The 23,978-nt window shown below is 42.7% G+C and overlaps 1 protein-coding gene and 1 non-coding gene across 6 annotated transcripts in view; one reads left to right on the forward strand and one right to left on the reverse strand.

Annotated features, from left to right (window-relative positions):
• RALY (RALY heterogeneous nuclear ribonucleoprotein) overlaps positions 1-23,978 on the forward strand; it is an 85,715-nt gene that overhangs the window by 47,313 nt on the left and 14,424 nt on the right. The window lies entirely within an intron of this gene.
• On the reverse strand, positions 23,742-23,847 carry LOC119865779. Its single transcript, XR_005378140.1, has one exon. It is a non-coding gene; the product is annotated as a U6 spliceosomal RNA (small nuclear RNA).

Genomic DNA, 23,978 nt, shown 5'->3' on the forward strand with positions numbered 1-23,978 from the left:
TTTGCCCTTTAACTCTTGATGGAAGAGGTGTTTATTTATTGAGGTGTCTACTATGTGCCAGATACTGTGATAGGTACTTTAAATTGGTTATGTCCTTTAATCTTTGTAATTCATTAAGTTATAATAGCCCCAAGGGAAGAGCTGAGGCTCAGGGAAGTACATGAATTTGCTTGCAGTCACATGTCAAGTTTGTGGAGGAGCTGGGTTTGAACTCCGGTCCTCCTAACCCCATAGATCCCATAGTAAGCTCTTCCCTGAGTCTCATACTGCCTCTCTAGCTTCAGCTCTCCCTGAGGGTAGACTATTCAGTAGGGCCCAGGAACAGGCATTTAGTGACTTTAGCGTAATGGGAATATCTTCTGTACTTTCAGGGCCATTTTCCCGTGAGTTTCTTCTTTGCTTCAAACCAGCTTCTCCAAGACCCAGGTGTATGGCCCAGAATCCAAGCACTAAGCAAGAGGCCACGTTTCCATCCTCAGCATGGAACACTGAATCCCTTGTAAAGAGTGTAGTTGTAATTTTTAGAATTGAAGGAGGGGAATATTTCAAGCACTTGTAACAGCAACTCTGAAATGTAGGGAAGGAGAGAAAGGGTCTGTACATCTCAAGTTTAATAGGCCTCCTTCAGAGGACCTGGCAGGAGAAGAGACATAGAAGATTTAGGAATAAGATTGTTCTAGTGTTCTAGAACTTTTCACTTACAACTTTTCAGTTACAAAGCACTTTACTTGCAGAGATCTTACTATGAGGAAATTGAACACACCTGCCTTTATGTGGCAGAGCCAGAAGCTAGAATCCAAATCCTTAGTCTTGATAAGGCCTGTGAGTCTAAGCCCTTCCCGAAAGAGTTTTGCCCCTGGCCCTGGGCCCCACTCAGTCTGCATTTGCAAAAGGGGCAGATCATTAGTCTTAATCTTTGCCTTTTCTGAGTCCTTTGCTGTTTGTCGCCTTCTTCACCCAAAGCTACTCAACTGCTAGAGTTTCTTAATGAGACTACCTCTTAATAATATATATTTTTTAGAAATAGCATAAGAGGATATATTTTTGGCTCTGCATTTTCCCCAGGATCATTTGCCATAAACTGATGGAATTTTAGGATGTCAGAGTGAGAAGAGACCTAACAGACATCAAGTTTACAGGGGAACTCTTTATAATTGTGAAGTTGAGGCCCAGCAAGGGGCAATAAGTGACATGCCCAGGGTCACATAATTAATAGCAAGTTTCCTGATTCTCAGCCTGGTGCCATTTCTACTACACTGAGCTTTATGTCATTTCATAAGTGACCACCTGCCACCTGTTGTTGTTGTTTTTTTTTTTTTTTTTTTTAAGATTTTTATTTATTTATTCATGAGAGACCCACAGAGAGAGAGAGAGAGAGAGAGGCAGAGACACAGGTAGAAGGAGAAGCAGGCTCCACGCAGGGAGCCCGACACAGGACTCTAGGACCAGGCCCTGGGCTGAAGGTGGTGCTAAACCGCTGAGCCACCCGGGCTGCCCACCACCTGTTGTTCTTGACTAACATCCTGTACCTAGATACCAGGCTTCTTGCCTACTTGCATCTGGTTCTTTTGAGATAGCCAGGTAATGGGTTTTTGTATTTTGTCAGGGCATAATTCTCATACACATGGTGAGCAAGTGTCAAGTTTTGTTTAACTCGTGAGTGTGGAAACCAGCAGAAAGAGAATAGCTGAGAAACTGAATTTCATGTTGTCAGTGGAAAAAAGGATTGCTGAAATTAGATTTCTAAATTAGATTCAAAATTGATTAATGTCCTAATGAACAACGTACACTTCGGCATTATCTTCTCTGCTTAGAAGTGTACCTTCTCTGTTTTCTACACATTAACCTCTAACTTTGCAGTTTCAGAACATTTGGGCTCTAACCATTTGTGAATGGGAAGTTAAACAAAATTCCATTCTCCAGAGCAGCCCGGGTGGCTCAGCGGTTTAGCGCCACCTTCAGCCTGGGGTGTGATCCTGGGGATCTGGGATCGAGTCCCACGTTGGGCTCCCTGCATGGAGCCTGCTTCTCCCTCTGCCTGTCTCTGCCTGCCTCTCTCTCTCTCTCTCTCTCTGTGTATCTCTCATGAATAAATAAATAAAATCTTTAAAAAAAATTCCATTCTCCAAAAGTATCAGATGACTCAGATATGTATTTAAAAATGTTCTAATGTGACTTTAAAAGATCACACAATCATCTTTTGCCTTATTTCTAAGTTTTGGATAATTTTCCTTAACTTCCCACCACTGAAAACTACCACAGCCTCTTGTATTTAAAGCAGGCTAGAGCTGTCCAAACCCAGCAAGGCACCTTTCTGCTCAGGGCACAGACACAATTTCCTTGCTGAAGTTTGTGATAGCAGCCATCAGCAAGATCTTGAGGTCTCTCCTATAGCCCTACTCACTGGCTTGGACCTTGGCCTTTGCTAATCCTAAATTTGCTTCTTCACCTGGTCAGGGAGGCTTTTTCCTTGCTTCTGGTTTCCCTCAGGGCCATCTTGGATGCAGAGAGGTTACATAGTTCCATCTGGAGGAAGTTAGTTTTGAGCACAGAGTTGTATTCAGGTGAAGTAAGTAACTGCTTTCATTATGTGGTTTTGTCTCTGAACATGTAATGTTGCCCACTTCTCATTGCTACTACTAAAGGCCAAATCTTAATCCTCTCTCATTATAGTTGTCAATTAACTCCTCTTTCCACTTCTAGTCTTTGCCCCTGAAGTATAACCTCCTTTTTCTCTCCATAGGTTTTTAAAATACATTTCTTATTCCTATCACTTCCCACTCATAAAACCTCTAGTAGAATAAATCCAATCTCCTTAGGATGACATTCTAAGCTCTGCAAAGACTGTTTCTTCCCTTCCTTTCCAGCCACTTCTCTATCCCCTTCTTTCTCAGGCTCTTTGTTCCAAAGGAGTTTACTAGTGGGTAAAGATAGTAGGAAAACCAACTTTGGCCAGTATAAAGGGAGAACTACCTGATCGAGTCTGCCAAAGCTTAGGAAGTGTGCTTAGTTGTGATGCCACGGGAACACCCAATCCAGTAGACATTTTGGGCAGGCACAGGGATCTACGTCCTGAGGGATACGGAGAAGGCAAACAACATGGTCAAGGTTTTTGGAGCCTATAGTCGATTAAAGAGGACTGGCAAGTATAGTAAGTAGACTACAGTGATGGTCTCTATAGTAGAAGCATATAATTGCACAGGTCTTACTGTGGTGTACTTTGGAGGAGGGGGGTGCTAACTGCTTCACAGATGAGGGAGGCTTCGAGGAAGGTGATATTTGAGGTGGACTTCAAAGATGAGGTATTTGACCGTTGGGAAAGAAGTATTTGGTAATTGTGAAGGGGATTCTGCAGCTTCTAAGCAATGAGACTGGTGAGGACAAAGATACAGAAGCTTTCATGTATGTCTCAGAGAAGGGTAAACAGCCCAGGATGGCCAGAGTATAGGATTTCAGGAGTGGAGTGTGGTTAGGGTTAAAGTTAACAGTAAGTTGGCTAAACTCTGTAAGGTCTGATATTCCAGGTTAAGGAAATACTGTGTATATGTTGTGTTTTATACATAGCATGTGATAATTGTCTTTGAATTAAGTGCTGTGTATTTGTCTGTGAGTGCATGTGTGTAGCTGTGTGTTAGGGTGTGTGTATTACATTTGGAGATCATTTGTGAAGATCCACTGAGGCAAAGCAAATGTTAAAAAAATGGAGCCAGAAGGACAGGTTAGACCTAAGCTTACTCGGCCTTGAACTTCTGAGATGTTCTCCAGTTCCACAAGCCCATATGTTAATCATAGCATGCCAGAATTGGAATGGACTTTTGGGACCAGTAGTTCATCCATCCATTCAGTTCTCTATTCAGCAAATTCCTGATAATACTCTTAGAGCTGGGATATGGTAGTGAACAAAACAAACTGCCTTTGTGGAACTTGTTGTAGTGGGGGAAACAGAATGAATAAAATCATTAGGTTTTTTTTTTTTTTTTTTTTTTTTTTGTAATTTTGTATGTGTTATGAAGAAAAGCAAGAGTAAAGGGTTAAAAAAATGGCTGGGGAAGCCCTTTTTGAAGGAAGATCATTTTTAGCTGATAGAAGAACAAATGTAAAGTCCTTAAGGCAAGGGCTTGTTTGTAGAAAAATTAGAAGGCAGACAGTTTGGCTGGCACCCTGAGGGGGGAAGAAGCAGGAAATCTGGTTGGAGAGAGAACAGCTCAGGCCAGAACATAAAGGGCCCTGAGGTCCATTTGGCCAGTGAGAAAATGAGGCTGACTAATCAATAGCCAGGGCCATACAGCAAGTTAGCAACAAGGCCAGGATTGCTACCATCCTGGTTCAGCTTCCCTGCCTTTGCGTCTCTGCTTTGACCCAAGATGAACTTGAATCTCATTTAATCTCCTTCTCCTCTCCCTCATTTAGCTCTCTTTCCCTCCTCATGTGCCTGTGGCTCCTGTCACACCATTGTGGTGTTCCATTTCAGGCTACTTTTCTTCATTGCATAATTAGCATTTCTCAGACCCACCTCTGCACACATGACCTGGTAATAGCTTGATTCCTGGAAGGTCAGAGTTACAGAGGTCCTTGGACATCCTTTTGTTTTAACCCCTGATATTAGAAACCCAGAGAAGACCAGTGATTTGCCTAAAGCCAAGCAATCTGGTTAGTGGCAGAGCTTGATTTTCCTTTGCTACCCAGTCTCTTGCTCTTTACTTTATGCATGCTGCCTCCCTTTCTTAGAGTCCAACTACAGGGAATCAAGTTGTGACTCATGTATGTGGCAAGAACAGCTAGCATTTAATGGCTCTCTGCTGTGTGCCCTTACCTTAGCTATTTACTTGGCCTTTGTCTTGTGAATTAACTGTTCTGGTCATTGCCTTTGAACTACCACACTTTTCAAAGACAGCATGTTGCTAAATTCTGTACCCATGTTCATGATATCCCCACGCTTGAATGAGCATCCTGCTTTTATCCTCCAGTCTATATCCAAGCTTGTCTCTGAAGTCCAGCCCCAGTCTTATATTCAGAGAAGCACTGTGGAAAGAACATAGGGTTTAGAGTTGAATATATCTGGATTTGAATCCTGGCTTTGGCACATACTGGGACAAAGTAGTCTTGGACAAGTTACTTGACCCTTGAGAGCAGTTTTCTTACTTATAAAATGAGGATGTTAATACCTGCTTAATGGAGCCATTGGAAAGATTATTTACAGTATTATATGTACACCTCAAGGATTGTATAAAGAGAAACTTTATGGTCCATCCTGGATGCCCTCCCTTTTTTCTAATTATCTAATAGCTAACGCTTAGGGTTTTTTTCTATGTGCCAGGCTCTGTGCTAAGTGCTTTGTGTGTGTGTGTGTGTGTGTGTGTGTGTGTGTGTGTGTGCGCGCGCGCTAAGTGCTTTTACAAAATAATTACAGCATATTAATCTATAATTCTCAAAATTAAAAAAATGTAGAAGGCATTAATGCCATTTTTTCTATTTTCTTTTTGTGTGTATAGATGTCAGGTTAGGACTCAGTGTATACCTACGTTCTAGTGTTGCTGTTTTCTAGTTGTGTAAACCTGGACAAGACTCTTGACCTTGCTCTTAAGTGTTTTTCCCACCAGAGCCCTAAGATTTCATCCTGTAACCATTTGGAAACCTGACATGCTTACCTGCTCACCTTGGAAAATGTGCCTGTGTTGATGGCTAACTGAGCAGTAGTAACTGGGCTGGCCCTGTAGGACTTAGAGAGGACCAGATGGGGAGGCATGGCACTACTGGATGCCTAGGAGCCATTAGATCAGGGATTGGCACTCCTCTCAAACCAAATCAATCAAAAGAGTTCTTTTTTTTTTTTTTTTTAAGATTTTTATTTATTTATTCATGAGAGACACAGAGAGGCAGACACAGGCAGAGGGAGAAGCAGGCTCCATGCAGGGAGCCTGACGTAGGACTCCATCCCGGGTCTCCAGGATCACGCCCTGGGCCGTAGGCAGCCCTAAACCGCTGAGCCACCCAGGCTGCCCTCAAAAGATTTCTAGGATCGAAGCATTGGTGTGCAGTGTTGATGGTGACTCTGCTTGGAGAGTTCTGCCAGCCGCATTGGATGAGAAGACCAGCAGTACCTAGCCACACTTGCTTGTGTTGGTGGCAAGTGTCCCAACATGGCTGTGACTGACTGCCCACAGACCGTTTCTGCCATTCATGACATTACCCACTGACCTTGTGTAAGCCCTTGTAAAAGACTGCTATGGTTTGATAGAGCCCAGTCTGTGGAATCACATAGATGTGAGTTCAAATCTCTGTCTGCCCAGCCCAACCCCCTGTTTTGGAGTTGTTTGAGGATTCAGAATTCCTTAGGTAAATAAGGGTCACTTAATACCTAATACTAACTGAGCAAATGGCAAGTTGATCTTAATGATTAGCTCTGTTAAGACCAGTATCTTTAAGAGGTGGCATTAAAGTCAGGGCTTCTCTGATTCTCTGATTGCCTACCTGCCATCCCCAATGCCCTGGATCCCTTCTTTCCTTCCTTAAGTTCTGGCCCCAGAAATGTTGGGTAAGAAGGAGCCTCTCAGGCTATAGTCTCTATCTTCTAGGTGGTATATATGAGTAAGCAGGATTGTTACATAGCAGATATAGCAGGCCAGGGCAGGTAGCTCAGGCAGCAGCTGAACAAAAAGGCTTCTCTCTGTTCCCAATAAATTGGTCCTTGGGGATCCTAGCTTTGAAATTCTAATTGACACAGGAAGGAAAAGATTCATTAGGCTCTGGACTCATTAAAATGCTCTGCTGCTCACCTACGATTTATTCTTGGCACTTCATCAGGAGGAATTAAGTAAACCAACGGGCTTGGAGGCTGCTGACAGCAGAGTCTGCTTGTGGAGTGGGGATGTTGAGCTTCCCATATTATGGAGTTGGCCTCTGAAGTTCCTCACCCCTAGGACTAAGCATGAGTCTAAGACTTGTATGCTGTCAGTGCCTAAAGGACCTTTTGAGATGATTAATAGATGATAATAGCTCATTTATGGATAACCCAAAGCAGGACTGGGTCTTGCTTGCCCAAGATCACTGAGCACAGTAGTGGTAGAGCTAGAGTTACAGTCAGTTAGGCTTCCTGACTTCCTGGCCAGGAATCTTTCCCTGCATCACCTTTGAATTTCTAGATCCACTGTTTCATTCATTCAAGTATTTACCTTCAGCAGATATTTTTGACATATCTATGTGCCAGGATTCTGTGAAAAATAGTCCTGGGAGGAGAGGGAATACCTGACCAAGTATTAGATTAGAAAGGCCTCCAAATCTGAGGGGTGAATAGGAATTAACAAAGAAGCAGATGAAGAGTGTTTAAGGCCAGGAGACCAGTGTGTACAAAGGTCTAAAGACTCTCCAGAATGGAAAGTTGTGTCTTGCTAGAGAGTAGGGGAATTGAAGAGAGGAGAAATTAAGAGGAGTCAAATCTATGAGGTTTAGTTTACTTTCTCTTTGGTTATAATAAGAACCTTAGACAAGGCATCCTGGGTTCTAGATGTGTTTCTGCTTACCAATATCAGTCATCATTCAGGTAACATTTATTTAACGTGCCATGCTGAACACGGAGGCACAAAAATGCATAAGATGTATGTAGTCCCCCTTTTCAGAGATGTCAGTTTAATGAGGCAAACAAACTAATAAACTACTCTTATAATAAATTAGTGAAATAATTACCTTTGCTGGGGGAAGTTGGAATAGAGCTGAATGTTACTGTCTGTGTTGGGCTTTGATTATCTCACCTGTCAAGTGATGATAACCACTGTTTGCCTCATGAGCTGATGAGAAGACAGCCTTGTAACAGCTGGCATTTGTGTGGCTTTTTGTGGGTTACAAAACACTTTTCCATCGTTAATTAATCTTAACTACAATCATCACTTAGGAAACTTCTCCCTGATTTACAGATGAGGAAACTAAAACAAGATATTGAGGCTTGTTCACGGTTTCACAGCTTTTATTTAACAAAAGCTATGATTATAAACCCAAGTATAGTAGATCCAAATAAACTTTTGAAAGTAGAGAGATGGCAACCTTTCTATCTCCTCCTTGTGTGGCACATTTCCACTTCCCATCACTAGAAATGCAAAAAACCTCTCCATTGTGAGAAAGACTGACCTAAGTTGGCTGGGAGAAAGAGAGTTTATTTCAGATCTTTCCCAGATTGGGCACTGAATTTTTAAGACCGTATGTTCCAGTTCAGTTCTTGTTCCTTCATTTCCTGCTGTTCCATGCCATGCCATTTACAGAGGTGTGTCTCAACCATTGTCTAATTAGCTACACATACCACCTTATGGAGATATAGAGCCTGCTGTACACATGGGTAAACTGAGGTCACAGAAGTTAAGACTTCACTGAATTATTCATGCCAGAATGAGGACTGGAATCCAGGGCTCCTGATACCAGATAGGTACTCTTAAGTCATAGAAAGCAGGCTCCTTTGATTCAGTTCAGTTTATAAAATTCTTGAGTTTGCTATACAAGAGAGCCTGTTGTTAGGCTCAAAACATCTTGGTGCAGTGCTTTGCTTTCCTTAAGAGCGGGGAGTTTTGTTTACTTCTCTGGCCTTAGCCAGGGCCTAGTTCCAAGAATGCTTTGCTATTGGTTTTGACCTTTGTCTGTCATAAGCTGGAGGGAACAGTTGGCTATAGCAATGTGGATCAAGAGGGTGTGATCCCAGGCAGGGCTAGAGGATGAGTTGAGAGCCCTACACCCATACATTGCTGTTTTTGTGCCTAGACCCCTGCCAAGGTATTTTGCTATCCCAGCACAAAGTGAAGCTGGCCAACCCAAAGTGAAGCTCCCATCTGCCTTCACCCCCTTCCCCAACATACTTCTTGATCTCCTGGATATATTTCTTTCTTTTCTTTTCTTTTCTTTTCTTTTCTTTTCTTTTCTTTCTGGTGTGTTGGTTTTTCTTTGTGCGGGTTCGTGGATGGCTTTCGGTGTTCTTGCGTGTGGTGGTGCGTTTCGTGCTGTCGGTTTGTCTCTCGGTTCAGCGCTGAACTGGAGGTGCTTTCAGGGGGGAGTGGGGTGTTCTTTCTTTCTTCTTTCTCTTTCTTTCGTTCTTTTTTTTTTTTTTTTTAATTTTTTTTAAATTTTATTTATTTATGATAGTCACAGAGAGAGAAAGAGAGGCAGAGAACAGGCAGAGAGAAGCAGGCTCCATGCACCGGGAGAGACGGGGAATCGATCCTGGTCTCCAGGAGTCACGCCCTAGGCCAAAGGCAGGGAAAAACGCTGAGCCACCCAGAGGGATAAGGATTGGGGGGCTGGAGGGAGAGGGGAAGGAGGAAGGAAGGAAGGAGAGAAGGAGGAAGGAAGGGAAGGGAAGGAAGAAGGGAGGAAGGAAGGAAGGGGAAGGAAGGAAGAAGGAAGGAAGGAAGGAAGGAAGGAAGGAAGGAGGCCTTGCATTCTATTCTTCCTTCCTTCCTTCTTCCTTCCTTCCTTCTTTCTTTCTTTCTTTCTTCTTTTTCTTTCTTTCTTTCATGATAGACACAGAGAGAGAGAGGCAGAGACACAGCAGGCTCCATGCTGGGAGCCCAACGTGGGACTCGATCCCAGGATTCCAGGATCGCGCCCTGGGCCAAAGGCAGGCACCAAACGCTGAGCCACCCAGGGATCCCCGTCCTGGATATATTTCTTACAAAGGTTCTAGGACCTGCTGTTCCAAATGACCCTTTGGATCTGTTTTTCCCAGAGATGTTCCAAAATGAGGTTAAGAAATCTTGTCCCACAGCCATTCTGGCATCTCCTCTATCTACAGGCCTTCTATCAGACTCCCGCCTACCCTGCTGTTTTTGCTCCTGACTTCCTAAGCAGATTGGCTGCTTAATGTGACTTTGACAAACAGACTCTAAATAGTAGTCAATACTGAGAAATTAATGTTTTCTATTTATCCAGTCTTTTTTTTTTTTAAGTTGTTATTGGTGGTGTTATTTTCTTCAAAATCTTAACTGGAGAATTTTAAGGAACGCTGTAGGGTAGTGAGTGATTGGGATTAGGACAGTTGATTTCCATGATGGGAAGCCCATAATAACCTCAGCTACCTTATAAATCATTGAAGGAAATATCAACATTTATTCACAGTGTTTCAAATGTCCCTTACAGAGCTCTTTTCGGGCATGTTACTGCCTTTGAGTTTTAGAGAAACTTTGTGAGGGAAGCAGTGCAAGGATTACCATTTCCACTTGATAGTTGAGACCAGGGAAGGTTAGTGACTAGTATGGTGGCAGAGCTCTAAACAGAACCAAGACTTGAGAGAACAGTAGTTCTGGGTTTGAAATCTAGTGCTCACTACTTGCTAGCTGCATAACTGGGCAAGTTACTTAGCCTCTCCAAGCCTCAGTTTCCTTCTCTGTAATAGGATAAAGATATTTACGTCTTATGGTTGTCTAAGGATTAAATGGTATAATGAATGAAAAATGCCAACAGGATATAGAACAAGTATTACAAGCTCAGTAACTGCAGGTTTTCCATCTCAGTGTTTTAAGTTCTTGTATTCTGAGTCTTTGAAAATTAGTACTCTCGTTACAGTAAAATGAGCTATATGTAATACATTTCTTTTTTTTTTTTGTAATACATTTCTATTAACCAAAGTATCCTTTGAGAGTCTCACCGGGTTAAGAGAACTAAATTAATGGGAAGGCAGGGGTGCTGGGGCACACTGGATAAGTACTTCTGATACAAACCACAGTAGGTTAGAGTGGATAGGGACCCCAGAAGAATGTTTCAGGGTGTCTTTCTCAGAGGAGATGTTAATAAACTGGGAGAAGTCAGACTGAATAATGCAAAGCATATTTCTTTTTTGCTGACTTCTCAGAGCCATAGTATGTGTGCGACTCTAGGTGGAGTGGTGTGTTGGGAGGAGATGAAATATGCCAGCTTTCCTATTTGTATTTGACCTCAGAGCACCTTTTGTGAGGAACTCTCATAAATATTTTGAGGAACATTGGTCTTCCATGGAAGAGTTCATGCATGCATCACTGAGATGATCCATTTCCTCTATTTTCTGGATAAGATAATTGAGGTCTGTAACCAAGTTTTCCAGAGCCACTCCACAGTGGAATCAAGTGTGAAGTTCCAGATGCCTAATTCCCTCTCGGGCCCCACTACTACTTGTATTCCACCATTCTTCCTCTTTTAGCCAGCAAATCATAAAATTACAGAGGATTCTGCAAACCACTAATCAGAATATTGTTAGAGCATAGAGGTTTCAGTTTTGATGTGTTCATCTCAGTAAACAGAAAGATTAGGAAACCACAGGCCAACAAATTTTTCTAAACAGTTGAAGGACCAGAGGTTGAGTAATTAGCTCAGTGTCTGGAAAGGTTCCTCTAACCCAAAGGTTTTAAGCCTGTTTTTGGCTTTAAGAAGTTTCCATTGTATCCACGAGCTCATTCAAGAGGCTCACAGTAGAGTTCTCAATGATGAACACTCTGACACCAGTAACTATGGGGAAGATTCTGAGAGAGGTTTGAAGAGAATGTGTCAAATTTCTGTTCCATCGCCACCATCACCACAGAATGGGTAGAACTGTCTACTGGATTTCTATCTAGACTGGCAGAGGGAGTTGTCCTTGACATTTAGTGGGCACTATCCTTGCATTCTGCTAAGTCTTCTAGTTCAGATCTAGTTAAAAACATCACCTTTATATTTGCAAAGTTGTACAGTAGACTTTTCGGACCACATCCGATACTCAATCCTATGACAGAGGTTATCTTCCATGTGTATGTGAGGACACTATGACTCACAGAAGGGATAGTGACTTGCCCAAGGTTTGATAGCAAATTAGTGATATATTCATGTTTGCATTATAGATGTCTAGTCCAAGCCTAACACAGTAGATCCTCAAATATTTATTAGATGAAAAATTAGTACATTCTCAGGAATGAACTCCGCTTCAAACTGTTTGAGCAGTATTCTTTCCAACAAGCCAGCATAATGGGACCCAGTGGATGGGTTTACTCAGCGTCACCAGATAATTCAGAGAAAGAGGGGGCTAGGTCTCCCTCACTGTGTTGATTCCTGACAGGGATGGAGGTTTCTATCCTTTGCTTTTCCTTGCTTGTTGATGACCTAGTACATTTTTCCCCACAGAAAGCCCAGATTCGTCAGTCTCTGGGCTGCAGCTTCAGTGTCTGTCTCTCTCTCTCTCTCTCGCCCCCCCCCACCTTCCCTCCTTTTCTCCCTCCCTCCCTCTCACCCTCCTCCTTTTTTAAAAATTAATATCTATACCCAATGTAGGGCTTGAATTCATGACCCCAAGATTAAGAGTTGGATACTCTACTGACTAAGCTAGCCTGGGTCCCCTCAACTTCTCTTTAGAGTCCCTGTTCCTTGTAGTCTACTGAACAAAGACACAGTGATCCCCAGCTTCTTGCTCGGTCTCTCCTTTGTTTTCTCTCCCATAACTGTCTTGGCCTATTCTGCCATACTAGTGGCAACTTGGGCTCATTTCATGAACACCAACTGTACAGTTTACTTTTAAGGAGTTGCCTTGTCAGGAACACTGGGAAACCCACTTACTGAAACAGCACTCACTTGTTCATTAGCAGAAATTCACTGAGGATCTATCTACTGGTTGCCAGGGCAGTGCTGGAGGGCCGGATTGCAAAGATTAACGAGAGTCTCTGTCTTCAAGGAGTTCAGGGTCTCCTGGAGAGAGACAGGTATGTGAATTACAAAAGTGCAGCAAAAGTTGCTGCAGCAGAGATCTATGGAGGATATTGGATTTCAGAGGAGGAAGTGACTGGATCTGCCTGGGGGATAGGAAAAGAAGGCTTTTCTGAAGAGTTTTCATCATGGGCATCATATCAGTGGATTTGTGCTCAGAGAACGAACTCCTCCTTGCCTTAGCCTCCCATCACCAAATCAGAAATTGGCTCTGGTCTTGCTCTATTGAGGAAGCAGTATCTCTCTTAACTTTATTCAACAATAAGAGTGTGATATTTGGAACAATGGGGCCAATAGTACTTTAATTTTCTTAATTTATAAAATTCCTGAATGCTTGACTGGATGATACATTATCTCATTGAATCCTTATGGGGAAACAACCTTATGGGGAAAATACTGTGATATTAATTTCCATTTTACAAATGAGAAAATTAAGGCCCAAGAGAAGTTAAGTCATTTACCTGGGATCATTTAGCTGATCTATTGGAGAGCTGAGATGTGAACCCAGGTTGTCTGACTCCAGAGTCATTTTTCTGAAAGGGCCTCAGAAAGGGCTCTTTTGACCTTGGTATAATTCTTACCTCAAAGATTTGTAAGAATGAGAAGTAAAATACTAAGCAGTGTGTCAGCCATATAATCAATTAATAAATCACAATGATCATGTATTACATTATAAAACAGACTTTCCTAAAGGCTGGGGTGGATTAGGCTCCTGTGGAAATACCTCCTTTTTCTCTCTCTTGAGTCTCTTCTGGCTGTGTTCTCTGTACAACCTGCTTCTTTAAGAGGCATTGACACTGAGGATGGCAGGGGCAATGGTACATGGAGTTCATTTCAGCAGATACTCCCTGAGCTCCCACTCTGGGCCAGAGCCTATCCTGAAAGGCAGAGGGGATGTGGAGATGAAAGAATATGGACCTGCCATCAGGAATTCACAGTCAGCATAGGAAAGGAGATAACACAGAAAATAGACCATTTTAATACAGTCTCCTCAGATGGAGGTTAGGCAGCACAACAGATCCCACTGCCCATGGCTCATAACACAACTAGCAGGGTGAGAATGACTTACTGTTATTTTAATTGTTGAAATAGTCATCCTATTAATATCCTTGTCATCATTAAAGCAGCTGTTATTAATGTAGAAAGTAGGTAATACCTTAGAGAAGGGTCAGCAGCTACTCAAAGGAGACTTTTAACATGCTCAATTGGAAAAACCTATTTTATTTTTATGAAGGGGGAGGTGGTGCTGTTCCAAAACTGCCAGTAGAGCTGAGGGAGTCCTTGGCTTGAGGAATGTACAGTGGGGAAGGATTTATATCCCCCAGGCCTTCCTCCTGGCCACCCAGTGTGCTGCTTAGTTATTACATACTTTATAGCTTCTTGAACCCAGGCACATTTTTTTTTATTTGGCAGAATGAGTAAGAAGGGGGAGGACAGGACATGTCTGAGGCAGGACATCTGCCAAGAGAGGCAGTTACTGAGCATCTGCTGAGATTGGCAGGTTAAGGGCATTGTGAGTTGTGTGTATTATTGCATGAAGTATCTATTAATTGATCCATGAGCATTATTGGAAATGTGAAAAATACTCAAAGTTATTTGGTGCTTGGTGAGAGAAGATTAACACATAAGACAAAAAGGATCCAACCCTGGTGGGATGACCAAGAGGTTGACTTGTGTGGTTCAGACTCCTGAGCTGTAGGGACTTAGAAGTGCCTCCTTTCTAACCTGCTTGTCACAGAGGAGTAGGTCATGGCTTCCATGAAGTCCAGGTTCTTTAGCGGCCCTTTCTGATATGGCCTCTGCCAGGCCCTTTTTCTTTCCTTGCATTCCAGTCAAACCACAGTACATATTATTGTTCCCTAAATATGGTAACTCTCTTTAGCTTCCTTCCACAGCTTTGCTCATGCTCCCTCTCATTTGTATGTGGGCTAATTTCATCTTCTCCCTCTGGACAGGATCAGATCTTGTTGAGTCCTTCCTGACTTCTCTCTTCTTTCCTGTCCTTTGAGTTCCTAAGTCTTCCTGTCCTAGCCCTTACCAAGATGAAACAGAAGTCCTGGTTTTTCTGAGATCTCTACCAGTGGACTGCGAATTCCTCCAGGGCAGAGATTGTACTTTGTTTATGTCTATATTTTGTAAGATGTCTGACAGTAATACATGTTCAATAAATAGTTTTTGATAAATGAAATTTTCAGCATATTATCCCTCTGCCTAGGAACCTATAATTACTTCTTTATGGTATTCAAAACTCTGTAGACTCAAAAACTTAAGACACTATTATCTTCACATACACATGAAAACAACAATGAAGATTTGTCTTTTCCCTCCTAATTAACCCCAGTTTTCTACACTCCCCTGCCCCCCATTTTATTCACTTATTTTTAAAAGATTTTATTTATTTATTTTGAGAGAGAGCACACACATGCGCACACAAGTGAGAGGAGGGCCAGACTCCCTGCTGAGCAGGGAGCCTGACATGGTGTTTGATCCCAGGACCCTAAGATCCTGGACCTGAGCTGAAGGCAGACGCCTAACTGACTGAGTCACCCAGGCACCCTTCCCCCCATTTTAATACAGTTCTGGTGAGGTTGTCATGAAAGTGGCATTCATTGGTGATAGCAGTATAAATTGGTATAGCATTTTTGGAAAGCAATTAATGTATCTCAAGAGTCTTAAAAGTGTTTGTAGATTCTTTTTTAAAAGATTTTATTTATTCATGAGAGACACAGAAAAAGGCAGAGGGAGAGGGAGAAAGAGGCTCCATGCAGGGAGCCTGTTGTGGGACGCATTGAGCTGAAGACAGACGTTCAACCGCTGAGCCACCCAGGCGCCCCATGTTTATAGATCTTGACACAGTAATTCTACTTCGGGGAATCTGTCCTAGGGAAATAATCAAATATTAGAATAAACCTTACCTTAGATGTTATTTATAATCATGAGAAAATGGGAGAAGCATAAATGACCACCTGACTACAACCAGTCTAAACTATAATAAGTTCACGTAGAAAACTTTGAGTCACTAAAAACAGTAGTTCTAAAAAATGGGGCTTATTGAAAACTATGCAGCAATAAAGACAAATATGTTATATATATATTAAAATAATTGAAAAAAATTAGGCTACAGAATTGGATACATGATTTTACTGTGTAATCTAAATACAATGCAAAAGAAAAAAACAATGGAAGGAACTATACCAAGGTGCCGACAGGAGTTTCATCCTGAGTGGAGTAGGGGTTTAGGTGATTTCTTATGGTAATTTCTTTATTTTTTTCTTGTAATTTCAAAAAATAAATACACTAAGGAATACAAATACCTAAATTATTGGCTACAAATTTTGAAATAATAAAGCAAAACTTTAACTTCAGTTTTTTTTCTTTTTTTTAAAGGCATGTACACAGGGTAGACAGTATACATTTATTTTTTTTATTTTTTTATTTTTAAAAAAAAATTTATTTATGATAGTCACAGAGAGAGAGAGAGAGAGAGAGGCAGAGACACAGGCAGAGGGAGAAGCAGGCTCCATGCACCGGGAGCCCGACGTGGGATTCGATCCCCGGGTCTCCAGGATCGCGCCCTGGGCCAAAGGCAAGCGCCAAACCGCTGCGCCACCCAGGGATCCCAGTTTTTTTTTTTTTCTTTAAAGATTTAATTTATTTATTCATGAGCGACACACACAGAGAGAGAGAGAGAGAGAGAGAGAGGCAGAGACACAGGCAGAGGGAGAAGCAGGCTCCATGCAGGGAGCCCGATGCGGAACTCAATCCTGGGTCTCCAGGATCAGGCCCTGGGCTGAAGGCGGTTCTAAACCGCTGAGCCACCTGGGTTGCCTGAGTTGTTGTTGTTTTGTTGTTTTTTATTTTATTTATTTATTCATGAGAGACACAGAGAGAGGCAGAGACACAGGCAGTGGGAGAAGCAGGCCCCATGCAGGGAGCCCAACACGGGACTCAATTCCTGGGACTCTAGGATCACGCCCTGGGCCGAAGGCAGGCGCTAAACCACTGAGCCACCCAGGGATCCCCCTAATTTCAGTTTTAAGCAGAGGAGTGATATGGTGATATTATTCCAATGACTGTGTGGAGGATGATTTGGGGAAGTGGTAATAAGAATAGAGAGAGCTACATTTTAAAATCTTTAGGAGGCCAAATTCGTAGGCCTTGGTTTACTATGTGAATGAAAGGATGGATGATTGAGTATATGGCGCAGTATATGCTTAATAGAGAATATTGGCTCAGGGAGTTTAATTACTTGTCCAGAGTTATAGGACTAATAAGTAAGTAGTTGATCGTGGATTTAAATCCTGGTCTTTCTGTTCCATGGCTTGTGCTCTTGCTCCCACAGCTGAGACCTGTATTAAAGTTTTGAGGAAAGTTTTTTTGACCAGCTTTTGGAGTGTAGAAACTTGTGTAGTGTTGTGTCTGTCTCTGTCTGTCTTTCTTTTTATAAAGATTTTATTTATTCACGAGAGAGAGAGAAGGGGGGCAGAGACACAGGCAGAGGGAGAAGCAGGCTCCCTGCAGGGAGCCTGATGCAGGATTCCATCCCAGGGTCCTGGGATCACAACCTGAGCCAAAGGCAGACACTCAACCACTGAGCCACCCAGGTGCCCCTAGTGTCTCTTTTTTTCTGAGGGAAAAGAGACCAGAAAGGGTTGATTAATTCTTTCTAAGATGTTGACGGGAAAAGGCCACAGATACTACAGCTGCTTCTTTCTGTATGATCAGTTAACTGACTAGAAGTTCATTGGATATGTTATGTTTGCTGTCTTGGGGGATTTTCCCCCTCCTAAGTTGTTGTGGTTCATTGGTTGGCTTTTATTTGATGCTGGTGACATTACTGCCCCCTTGAGCTTAGATATGCAAATATGTACCATATTACATGCAAATGAACATTTTGGTCATTATGCCAAATTTATGAGCAATTCTGCAGCTCTGAGGGTGGTAGAAGTCAGATTGGCAGCCTCCACTAAGGGACAGTGTTTAAGCAGCACCCTGAAAGGAAGGTTTGCCTGAACCAGATAATGCTCCGTCCCCACACCTGTCTCATATAGTCTTGTCCAAGAAAAGGTGGTTTCTTTGTTTTTTTTTTTTTTTTTTTTTTTTAAGATTTTATTCATTTATTCCTGAGAGACACAGAGAGGCAGAGACACAGGCAGAGGGAGAAGCAGGCTCCATGCAGGGAGCCCGATGTGGGACTCAATCCCGGGACTCCAGGATCAGGCCCTGGGCCAAAGGCAGACACCAAACCGCTGAGCCACCCAAGGATCCCCAAAAAGGTGGTTTCAAACTCGATTCAGTACTTTGGAGTCTGATATCCAGTCCTTCAGAAGAACCCAGTTCATGTCAACTTGCTCACTGTATGACCATGGGCAACTGACTTTGCCTGTCTGAACTGGGGTTCACTGATTTGTAAAGTGAGTGTGACTTACAACCCCTTAGAGTATTGTTGTGTATGGATTTGATAGCTTTAACTCATGAAGGGGCTTCCAAGCCTCATTAAAGGAGTTGGACTCAAATCTTAAGAGTCTTAAACAGGAGGTGGCAGGAACATGCTTCACTCAAGAGACAGATGCTTCGTAATGTTTGTGGAGTTAATTTGTTACCAGGGGGACAAAGGCAGAGTGGCTATGACTGTGACATCATTCTCAGTGGTCCCCTTTGGGCCAAACATATGGTACTGTAGGGTCATGCCTTGAGTGAGCTCTAAGATATGTTTAGATCGGCACTCTGGAGAGAGGTCTGAATGTAAGAAATTAGAAAAACACATATGTCAATGCATATGCTCTCTGCAGGATCAAGCTTTTGTGGGGCTGTGAGGGGTAGCATTCATGTATTTTCAAGGAGAAAAATTATTGTAATGAGCAAAATATTGATTCCACATGAAAGGATTTTAATCAACTGCCCTTACACCCGAGGGGCACAGTGCTTGGCTGCGTTGCCAAGTTGTGCACCATCCACCGCCTACTTCCAGCTGACTGGTTTCCTGCCCAGGTCCCTCTGTCTAGGAAGACCTGCAACAGCAGTCCATCCAGGCAACATTCCTGTCCGTATTTATGAAGCATATCTCGTGTAAAAGAGTATACTCCCATATGTTATTATCTCTTTGACCCTCACAACAGCCTGCATTGCAAGTGGACAGAGAGGGATTTTTTTTTTTTTACCCATGTTAGAGATGGAGAACCTTGAACCTCAAAGAAGTGAAGTGCCTTCCCAAGTTCATACAGCTAGTAGAGATGGAATTTAGGACCCAGGGCTCCACGGGCGAGCAGAAATCCAAAGCTAGTAATCCCCTATTGCTATTTTAACTTAGGGCAAGCTCCCTCTTGAGTGAGGTTAGGCCTCCCTCTCTGTGTCCCTCAGAGTCACTTATTTCTTCTAAGATAGTCTGGAAAATGGGGATATCTGCACCACAATGGCACAGCCTTCTGCTGCCTTATTCAGAATAGAGTAGCCACAGGATGTGGAGGTTATGTCAGAGACACAGAACAGTGAGCAGCAAATAAAGGTTTCTTGCAGTATTGGGCCCTGGGTCCCCATTGCCCAGAAGAGAAGCCCAGCCTGCCTTCTGGGTCCTTCAGGTACAGAGAGGCCTTTTGGAAATTGTACTTAGGAAAGGGCCTCTTCTTGACCCCCTTCTCAAGTTGTTTTCTCTTGTAGGGTACTGCTTTACTCTAGATACTCATTTGTTCATACAATACTTTTTGTTTTTTAAAGATGTATTTATTAGAGAGTGAGAGAATGAGCAGGAGTATGAGAGAATCTCAAGCAGACTCTGTGCTGAGCGTGGAGCCCACCTTGGGGCTCGATCCTAGGACTCTGAGATCATGACCTGAGCCGAAATCAGAGTTGGATCTTAGTCAGCTGTGCCATCCAGGCACCCCTTATTCAACACTTAATGCCTACTCTTGTGATTCCTTTTATGTTCAAGACACATTTCCAAATACTAGAATTTTGGTGACACACTTGAAGAGATTATTGTATCCACAGTTCTAGTGTTCTTTCCTTCATCACAATTCAGTTCTGGTGACATTATTACAGCAGGATTCACCACCTTCCCTTTGATACTCCTAAGGAAAAGTTCTTGCAGTTTCCAGCAATAACAATAGTGGCAGCAGTAGCTAGTATTTACATACTTTGTAATGTACCAGACACTGATCTTAACACATGAATTGAATTAAATTTTATACTCTAGCAGCCCCAGAGATATTTATTGCTGTGCCCATTTTATAGATAAGGTAACTGAAGCATTAAGAAACTAAGACACTACCCAAAGGTCATGTCACACAGCTAGTTCATTGACAGAGTTAAGGCATTTTGGTCTCAGAGGCTGCTCTCCTGACCAGATTACATGGCCTCTTATGTGGGAATAAACATGTAGGCTTCGGCTCCTGCTTGGTGACAGGCCTCTTCTCACAGCAGATTATACTCCTCTCTATGCTGTATCATATGACCCACTCTACTTTGGAAAGATAGCACCTCATAGGCTCAATTAGAACGTAAAATTCTGTACAGTGATAATTTGGCTGTGCACCTGGAAGATTCAAGTGCACTGTTATGTCTTGGCTGCTCATCTGCTTCCGCCAGTCACGCTCTTGGGTATACTGTATTATTCGAGAATCAATCTGTCCACCTTACTTTTTTTTTATATAGATTTATTTTTTATTGGTGTCCAGTTTGCCAGCATATAGAATAACACCCAGTGCTCATCCCATCAAGTACTCCCCTCAGTGCCCATCACCCAGTCACCCCCACCCCCCGCCCACCTACCCTTCCACCCCCCTTAGTTTGTTTCCCAGAGTTACGAGTCTCTCATGTTCTGTGTCCCTTTCTGATATTTCTGTCCACCTTACTTTTAAGAAACTCCCTAGGATAGGAAAGACTACTGTAAGCAACCATGAGACAAGACTGTGAAAGTTACAACTTCCTGGCTAGTTTCCTAATGTCACCCAATGTCAAGGAGAGAGGGTCCAGGAATACCAGCCTCTTCAGGAATATACCCTCCTCTCAGATGCCCAGGCCTCAGGAAGATTGTTGCAGTCTCAGCCTGGATCATTGTTCCTTGCAGGATCTAGCATGACCTAGAGTAGATATATCACCTCCTAAAGTGTTGAGTGGCAAGCCTTGAACTTCCTATCTTTGGCCTACTTATCCTGTTCTCTCTTTCTTGAAAGAAGCAAAAAGGAAAAAGATTTAGGATAGTTTTTGTTAATTGGTCTAACACCAGAGTCTAAAAGAATTGGGCTAAAGGACTTGAAAGAAATGGAATAAACTTATTTCTTTGCTTTGGTTTTCTTGTCTGTAAAATGAGATTAATAATACCTACCTCAAAGGGTTGTTTCAGGAATTACTTGATGATAAATAATATTTTGAAATACTTAATATGTGCCTGTTATCATAACTTGTATTATCCTATTTAAGCCTCACCACAGCTCTGAATCCCCATTTTTCTGAGACTTGGTTAAGGGACTTGCCAGAAGTCAAACCTCTAGTAAGTGTGTAGGTGGAATTTGAATAGAAGCTGGTACTCTTTTATTTTATTTATATATATATTTTTAAGTTTTTAAAAAATTTATTTAAGGGGTGCCTGGATGGTCTCAGTTGTTGTGTCTACCTTCGGCTTGGGTCATGATCCACGGGTCCTGGGATCGAGCCCTGAATCAGGCTGCCTGCTCAACAGGAAGTCTGCTTCTCCCTCTGCCTCTCTCCCCAGCTTGTGCGCGTGCGCATGCGCTCTTTCTCTCTCTCGCAAAAAAAAAAAAAAAAAAAAAAATTTTTTTTTTTTTTAAGTAGTCTCTACACCCCACATGGGACTCAAAACTCATGACCCAAGGTCAAGAGCTCCTCTGACTGAGCCAGCTAGGTGCCCCAGGAGCTTGCATTCTTAACTATTATGCCATTTTCTGCATGAAGAACCTGGCACACAAGAGAGCTCCTTGTCTCTCTACATTTTCTACTTCACAAGAGGTCTGGAGACCTGCTTTCTCATTCCATCACTGATACTAACTTATTTTTGTGACCTTGGGCAAGTCACTTCTTCAGACCTTAATTATCTCATCTGCAAGGCCTATATTTCATTCATCTTTGGTTCCTCAGCATTTAGCTGGACAGGATGTGCCATAATGAGTATTGAGTACTGAGGCAGATGATCACACTAGATGATCTGTAAGGGCCCTTTCAGTCACTACCTTCTTTGAACATCCTAAGTATCTTATCTTCAGTTCCTCCTGAGCATCATATTCACCTTCTCCACCTGGCAGCATGACCTTATTTCCTCATGTCTGTTTGTTTAGGCAGTCTTAATCCTGGGTACTTTGGGGCGGCCCGCATGGTGCCTTTGTTTTTACTGGTTTGTGAAATACGTGTAGGACAAATCCACCAGAGATAACACACGTAAGGGATGGTAAGGGCTGGCTCACAAAATCAGAAACCTGCTCTTATTCCATTCTTACCCGGTGGGGTCTGGACCTAGGGTAACCCTGCCGGCACAGTGCTGCCAGGCCTGAATAATGGCCACAGCTTGGAACAGGGTTTTCCATGAGCTCCATCGGGGTCTCCAATAATTGGAACATGGCACCTTCCGACTCATAATGGATGGCAGAATGAGAGGGGCATTTGTCACTGCCTGACTTCCCTGTGGGAAAGAGGCTCATAAGTCACAGCTGACAGACCCTTTGATGACTTTTAAACTTCATTTACAGAAAAGAATAGCTATAATCAACCAACAGCAAGCAGTGACTAATCTTGCCACATTATCACTGTGAGGAGTTGGCCCCTTAAGGTGTAGGAAGGGGGAGGGAGGGCCATCCTCCAAGCTCACAGCAAGTGCTTATTGGCTCTTGGATGTGAGAGAATGCCCTCAGCAAGACCCCATGCATTTATGCCCAAAGGATTAGAAAGTGTTAGAAGCTGACCCCCTGGCTGGTACAGGGTGTGCTTAGCATGGAAGCCATTTTGGGCCAGAGCACTAGCTCTGGTCTCAAATTGATTGCAGCTCTGCCATTTCCTGGCTTGCCTGACTAAGCTCCAACCCTTAGGCTCCTCATCTGTGAAGTGAAGACAATACATACTATCACCTACCCCACAGCAGAAGACTGAGTGCAGTAGTAAGTGCTCAGTAAGTGTTGGTAATGATTATCACAGTCACATGGTTAACCCTGAAAGAGCTCTTTATGGTCACATGCTCCAGATCCTGAGGTCATGTGGCATATCAGCAGCAAAGCCAGAATCAGTCTTTCTGTGGGAAGAGGGGAGGTCAGTGGGAGCAATCTAGTGGAGTAGAAGAGTAGTAGAAGAGTGGAGTTCTTTAGAACCAGATAAGCTTAGGGTCTTTTTATCCTAGTCATGCCATTTAATGTTACTGTGGACAAAATTATTTAAGCTCTCTCTGAGCCTGTTTCTTCATCTGAAGAGTGAAGATGATAGTACTTAACCTCATTGGGTTGTGGTCAGGATTGTGAAAGATAAGTCTTGTAAAGCTTCCAACACAGTGCCTGGTACAAAGCTGCTACATATTGAATTGTGTTCCCTTTTTTTTCTTCCTCAGGATAAGAATTAGTATGTAGCTATCAAGAGAAGAAGAGGCAGCACTGAAGAAATTCTCTTATCTTGAGACATTTTTTTTCCAGCCCTACTGTGCATATACTTGCAGGAGGGAGGGTAGAGCAGGGAACAAAGGTGAAGGGTATGTTTTGTGCATTGTACCGCAGTCCTTCCTGTCAGGCATGACCTCTCTCCCTACATCATCGCCTGGTAGGAATTCGACTTAAACATACTCTTTTTTTGTGGAGCCTTCTGTAATGCTCCTTCCCATTCTAATGTCCTGGAATGCTTTGTTTGGGCAACTTCTGGGACTGTGGACTCCAGCCCAGGCACATGTGCTTTGTAGTCCTCTTGATGTATTGGGAGTTCCTTGAGAATCAAGTACCAGACCAATTGCTGGATGAATGAGTTGGCCCAGTGAGTATTTGGATAGCTATAACTATAATTGAATGTGTGTTTGGATGGTTTCCTTTGACAAAAATAAAGAGGTTGACAATTATTTTTATTTTATTTTTTGTTTTCTTAAAAACATGGAACACTTCACAAATTTGTGTGTCATCTTGTGCAGGGGCCATGCTACTCTTCACTGTATCTTTCCAGTTTTAGTATTTGTGCTGCCGAAGCAAGCCCAATTTTTAGGTCCCTAAATGTAACTTAGTATTGGGGATTATAGGGCCAAGGTTGTACCTACTCAGTCCTTGCTGCCTTTCCCCTCATATCTAGAAGGGCTGCTTGTTACAGATGCTAGCCTCAGCCTAAGG

Source organism: Canis lupus, chromosome 24, assembly GCF_011100685.1.
Source record: "Canis lupus familiaris isolate Mischka breed German Shepherd chromosome 24, alternate assembly UU_Cfam_GSD_1.0, whole genome shotgun sequence".
Taxonomy (NCBI): domain Eukaryota; kingdom Metazoa; phylum Chordata; class Mammalia; order Carnivora; family Canidae; genus Canis; species Canis lupus.